Here is a 6,399-nt window from a genome sequence, read left to right as displayed (position 1 = left end):
GCTAGCGTCTGGACTTCTTGGAAGTCTTCTGACGAAGTCTCCCTTTCATAACAGATCTAAGCGTTTTGGTAAGTCTTTATGTCTGATTTTTCTTCATTTGGTAGCTTCCTGTTGTATGAAGGTCTTACTTTTTTCCCAAACTAAAACTCTCCAAACCCACTCTAACCTCTTTGACTTGAAAACACCACACTTTATATGAATTTTTTAGTTTTGTATCATGTCTTTCTCACTAATCTATCTTTTTTTTGCAGGTTTTTTAATCAGATGGTTCTCATCTTCCACTCATTTAAAGGTGGATCTATTAATTTTAGAAATGTATTTTTGTGTGTTCTATAAAGGTAGATTTATCTAATCTTCCACTCATTTTCTCTGCTTTTAAACCATTTGAACGTTTTTTGATATGCAGGTTTTTCAGATCTAGATTTGATATGCAGGTTTTTCAGATCTGGAAGACTTCTGTGACGACATACCTGTTAGTCGCCTAAAATATAATGCGCTAGACGACTTTCCTGGAAGTCGTCTGGACTTCCTGGAAGTCTTATGGCGAAGTCTTCTTCCATATCAAGTAGAGTCCATGCTTGTCTTTGTAAAGGAATGATCTATAATAGTTTTGTTTGTGGTCTGTTTTAGGATTTGCATGTCTACTCTTTTAGTTATGATTTTTTTGTAAAATCAGTAATAATGTTTCCCAAGATGTGCTAACAATGTGTTTACACATTTACAAATCAATGAAATAATAGACTTCAATAGCCTTTCTCTTATTTTTGGATCTCCCATATGCAATAATGAATTCCAATGACCTTCTTCTCATCTTAATAAACAAGAATGTTGGTAGCTTCATATTGATACAACATTTTAAGAAGCATTTTAACCCTTCTTCCAACTCATAACAATAATTATCATTAGTGTTTATAACAATAATACTTAAGAGATAGAAACAAACAATAGTAACTAGTCAAAGCATATAAAAATTCGAGACTACTTCCATGTAAGTCTCTGCATTGACCAGAAGACTTCCATGTAAGTCGTCTACAACCAGACATACTTCATGCGTTTTAGTTATCTCGAGCAAGTTCCGAACTTGTCTATCACTTGTAACATGAATAAGAAGAAGGCCTGGAGCCATCTGTTGTAATGAGTAGGTTAACTCCACAGACTCTGTGTTCATGTCCAGGTTATAATCTTCATGAGTCATTGCAACAAGATCAACATATGTCGAACCTTCACCGAAAAATAACATTCTCGCTCCTTTGAAATGATCAACCACAAAATTCCAACATCCATCTTTCAACAACCATTCTCCATACACTGCATGTAACTGACGCATCATCTGAAAAAGTCAAAATAAAACACATTAGCAAACATAGAACAAAGAAAACGAAAGTTTATTAAAGATTGACGCAGACGACTTCAATCTAAGTCTACCAAACGACTTATATTTCTTCCAGACGACTAAAATATAAGTCGTCTGGTCAATGCAGAGATTATTTTTGCAATTGACTTTGAAATCTGTTAACTGAGACGACTGAAAAATAAGTCGTCTAATTTTGTTTGGTTAAAAAAAAACTCAAAAAAGATAGACGACTTACATTTCAGTCGTCATAGGTTAGTTTTGCAATTGAAAAATAAAACTTCAATATTAAATTATATAAAGACGACTCATAATTCAGTCGTCCGTCCGATGACTTACATGTAAGTCGTCCAGGATTTACGAGATTTGACCAGAATCTCGGAATAAAATCATGGACGACTTACATGTAAGTTGTCGGGCAGACGACTGAATTATAAGTTGTCTGGGTATAATTAAATATTGAAGTTTTTTTTCAATGGCAAAAAGCCCTAAATATAAATTAAAATTTTCTTTTACAAAATTGTTAACGCAAATCACTAAAAAATCTTGGTCTTGATAGTGCTTATTTTTCAAAATAGCATAATTGTGTTTTAGTAAATATACTAGTCGTATTCCGGTACTACGCGCCGGGTTCGTATATTTTATACTAAAATAAATTTACAATTCATTTTATGGTCTTAGTAAAGATAATATATTCAAAAATATGAAGTTGAAAATATGTTGAAAGAGAATGATATTTTTTCGATGCATTTGATAATGGTTAGCAACCAAAGTGTATTACTTTGTTTTGAAATTGTTTAGTTCAAAGTGGAATAGCATTTGTGACTAATTGATTCAATAAAAGTATAATAAAAACCGATAGTCGTAAAAAAATTATTTAGTTAAAATTTAAACATAAAGTAAAGTTGATATTTTATTTAGAGACATACTTATACTGTTAAGTACCATGTGCACAGTATATAGATGGAACGACATTTAAAATTTTATTTTAGAGACTAATCTGAATTTAAATGTGTGTAATGAAGTTTTGTTCGTATATTTTTTCTTATTTGATTCTTGGTAAGACACTAATTTTGACAATGGAACATATTAGAAATTGAGGAAAAACATTATATGTTTAGTTTTAAAATTAAAATGAAAATCGAAAACAGTATGTAAATGAAACTGAAAATTGGAATATAATACCCTCTTATAAATTATAATAATGTTGAATCATAGATGACTTTCCCCACATATGGGACAGCTTATATTTGTATGAAGCCATTGATCAATGCAGCGGAAATGGAAAGTATGGCCGCAAGTAAGAGGACATAGATAGGTTCCATTGTTGTAATTTTCGAAGCATACCGTGCATGTATTGTTTTCTTTTTCTGTAGTTGTAGGCCTATTAGTTCCCTCAAGATCTGTGATGATAAGGTCGGCGTTAAGTTGTGCAGTTGTGTTTTGGTTGTAGTCTGTGATGGTAAGAGTAACTTGAAGATCATCAGTTATGTTATTGTCTCCGGCTGTTAGTTATTTCATCACGTATTGAGTTGTCTCTTAAATAAGCAGAGTTGAGTCGGGGTGTTGTATTTCATGGTATGTTAACATGAATTGCATGCCCTCAGTTGTTGAGTCATTAAAATTATCTAGATGGTCAGTGTTAGATGGTTGCTGGAAATCAATGATATATTCTTATGTGTTGAGCCTATGGATGTAGACTTAGAGTATGCGCCGGGGATTCGCTCATGAAAATCTTGTTTAGTGTTAGAAAAAGTGGTTTGATATTCATTCTTTGGTTATTTGTGTGAGTTCAAAGTTGAAAGTAGCGTAAGGTGATGTAGCTATGTCTTATAGTGGTGAGTTACAAACATACTAAATTTGAGTGTATTGTTACGAATAAAAATATATTCTTGAAACGTTATTTTTACTATTTAGTTTATTATTTTTATAAGATATTATAAATAAATCTCACCATTAAAAATTTAGAAAAACAAAATTATTTTACATATTTTAAATATTTGTCTATGATTGTAAGTAGAAGTTATTGTAAAAAGCTGTGATCCTTGGTTTAAAAGTGCAGAAATTGAATATTTATTTTGGGGTTTATTTATTAAATTTACTGATATTTTTTTAATATATAATTTTGAATTAATTGCTTATTTAAAGATGTGAAAATAGTCGAATTACTGTAGTTAAAAATACACATTATTGATTCTTTTATATGTTACAGATTAAGTAAACCATATTACATAAATAACTGACTGCAATTTTCTACTAACAATTTTATTGTCCATTATTATTTCTTAAATGCTGTAACAGAGATGGTAGCGGAGAGGATCTGTCGACGGACCTAACTGATGAACGGACCTAACAGATGAACGAAAGAAAACTGAAATAAAATAAAAAATTTCTGAATTTATATTCCTCCTCAAACTATCTTGAAACCGAACACGCACTGAAAGTCGTGTTTATTTCAGATTTTATGTTCGATGTTGCCTTTTTAAATTCAAATACCTATGCAATCTTTATTGTCTTTTATATTGCAAAATTAAATTAAACAATTTAAAAAGCAAAAATAAAAACAAATTGTAAATCTCTGTTATGCATGTCAACCTATAACACACAAAAAGAACATAATAATATACTAAAAACAATAGAATTGTTACGAAAGAACTAGAATTTATTTGTATCGCAGGAATTTAAATAAGGGTAAAATTTTATACCCGTGGAAAGAAATAACACTGATACAGAGAGAGAATAGAATAGAAGTGTTTTTAGGTGTGTATTATAAACGAACGCAAACGTTCGTATATATAGAAGAAAATTTACTGTGCAAATAGTGCAGCGGGACCCACATCTTTAATTATTTCAAACATTACGGTGGCCGCTTTTGTTTACTTTCGTAACACTCCCCCTTGGGGGCCGGTGTCACTATCCGCTCTCGCTTAACGTCTTTGTTGCCTCGTTAAAAACCTTTCCAGGAAAACCCAATGGGAAAAACCATAGTAAGGTAAAAAGAGTACAACTACGTAAGCTCCCCCTCGAATGAACAGTCATAGATCCTTCTGATGGCGCATCCCAATGTTATGGATGTGTTTTCTGAATACCGAGGTAGGGAGTGATTTTGTGAAGAGGTCGGCTGCATTGTCGCATGATCGAACATATCTTACTTCAATCTCTTTATTCTTCTCGAGCTCTTGAGTGTATGAGAAGAACTTCGGAGGTATATGTTTGGTTCTATCGCTTTTGATATATCCTTCCTTCGTTTGAGCAACACATGCCGCGTTATCTTCATATAGAATAGTTGGCTCCGTATTTTCGTTAATCCCACTGCTTGAACAGATGTGTCGGCTTATTGATCTTAGCCATACACATTCTCTACTTGCTTCATGGAGTGCAATGATCTCAGCGTGATTTGAAGAAGTAGCAACAAGTGTCTGCTTCTGAGAACGCCAAGATATGGCGGTGCCTCCAATTGTAAAAACATATCCTGTCTGGGATCGAGCTTTGTGTGGATCTGACAAATAACCTGCATCTGCAAAACCAATCATTTGACCTTTTGAACTTTTAAAAGATGTGGACCTCCAACTAATTTAGGATTAGTGTAAGTTGCAAACTTGCAATGATGACTTTTGGCTTCACACCCGTTATCAATAATTTTTTCATCGAGTCTGACTTTTGACGCAATCAAACACACTAAGACACACGTTCCAGAGTTGAGAGATGCTTTAGAAAATGCACAGATAATCAAGTAACAAAAACGAACTAATGGTCAAACATAACCAGGGTTGTTGAGTGGTTATCTACCTGTCAATTTGGATAGTTGCCATCGCTGAAATAAACAAACAGTGTGGAGAAAAGTAAATTAAGGTGTGAAACTGAGAAAAAAAAGATGGCTTGTGAAAAAATTAGGAGTTGTAATACTGACCGGGCAACTCTGAAAGGAGGACTTGAGATATCTCCAATTTGGAAACATATATTTGAGATATTGAGTAATCTAAGATTTTGAAGAAGCCATGACCATGAGATGTAGCTTTGGGTTATGGACGATCTAGATATATAGTGTCTATGGTTGATTCAGAATCAACGGAAACTTAACTAAGAGCACAAAGTGGGGAGATTTTATTGTCACCATTAAAGAACATATTTATCGATGGTTGAAACGTTACGGAGATCGAAACTGCGCATGAAGTCTTTGGAATTTCATCGTTCAGATCGCAGGTGCAAGAGGAAGACGAAACCTAATTCCCAATAGGTCTCTTACAGGCTTTAACTAAGGGCCTAATTTTCACATGTAAAAAAGCCCAATTCAAATAAGTGTATTCGAGAATAGCTGGGAAAAAAAAAATGCAAATGTTCTGCTGTGGTGGTGACACGTGGCGCGAAATGCCCCATCCACTTTGGTGACGTGGAAGGCTGTGAGTAGAACACAAACCTACTTTAGAGCACTTGCAATGGTCATCCCCACATTGGGATCCTTGGCAATTGTTTAATATATTTTTTTTTTGTTTGAACAGTGAAGGATTCGAGTCCAAAAAGCTCGTCCAATGGTGATCCCGAAGACGGAGTCCTTAGCAAGAAAATATTATTATCTTTTTGTAAAAAAATTAAAATTGAAAATTTATTAATTTCATAATTAAAATAAAAGGTACAAGGATTCAATTTAAAGATACAAGGATTAAAAGATACAAGGTTTAAATATAAAGATACTAAATATTAATCTTCATCGCCAAATTTATTCCAAATGTTTTCAATCAAATCATTCTTCAATCGTTCATGAGTTTGCCTATCACGAAGATCATTTCGGTTGGGAAATATATTATTGAGAATTGTCGGGATTTCGTTTAGTGTAGGGTTTGCGTTTAGGACCTCCGAAGTTCTGGAAGATGCTCCTTCTTCAAATTCTGAAATATCGTACCGCATTGAATAACCATCTCGTTCATCTTCAACTATCATATTGTGTAGTTTGATACATGCTCTAATTATCTTTCTTATCTTCTCTTTGGCCATCGTACGAACCGGGTTTTTCACAATCGCAAACCGAGCTTGCAATACTCCAAAAGCAC

At 33.4% G+C, this 6,399-nt stretch overlaps 1 long non-coding RNA gene across 1 annotated transcript; it reads right to left on the bottom strand.

Annotated features, from left to right (window-relative positions):
* Window positions 1-4,919: 4,919 nt before the first annotated feature.
* On the bottom strand, window positions 4,920-5,582 carry LOC106333917. The gene is made up of 3 exons (XR_001268490.1): window positions 5,262-5,582; window positions 5,141-5,165; window positions 4,920-5,029 (listed from the first exon to the last, which is right to left on the bottom strand). It is a non-coding gene; the product is annotated as an uncharacterized LOC106333917 (long non-coding RNA).
* Between the last annotated feature and the right edge of the window lie 817 nt (window positions 5,583-6,399).

The sequence above is a fragment of the Brassica oleracea genome, chromosome C3 (genome assembly GCF_000695525.1).
Source record: "Brassica oleracea var. oleracea cultivar TO1000 chromosome C3, BOL, whole genome shotgun sequence".
Classification (NCBI taxonomy): Eukaryota; Viridiplantae; Streptophyta; class Magnoliopsida; order Brassicales; family Brassicaceae; genus Brassica; species Brassica oleracea.
Note: the sequence above shows the minus strand (reverse complement) of the source record. Positions and strands in the feature narration are given on the sequence as shown.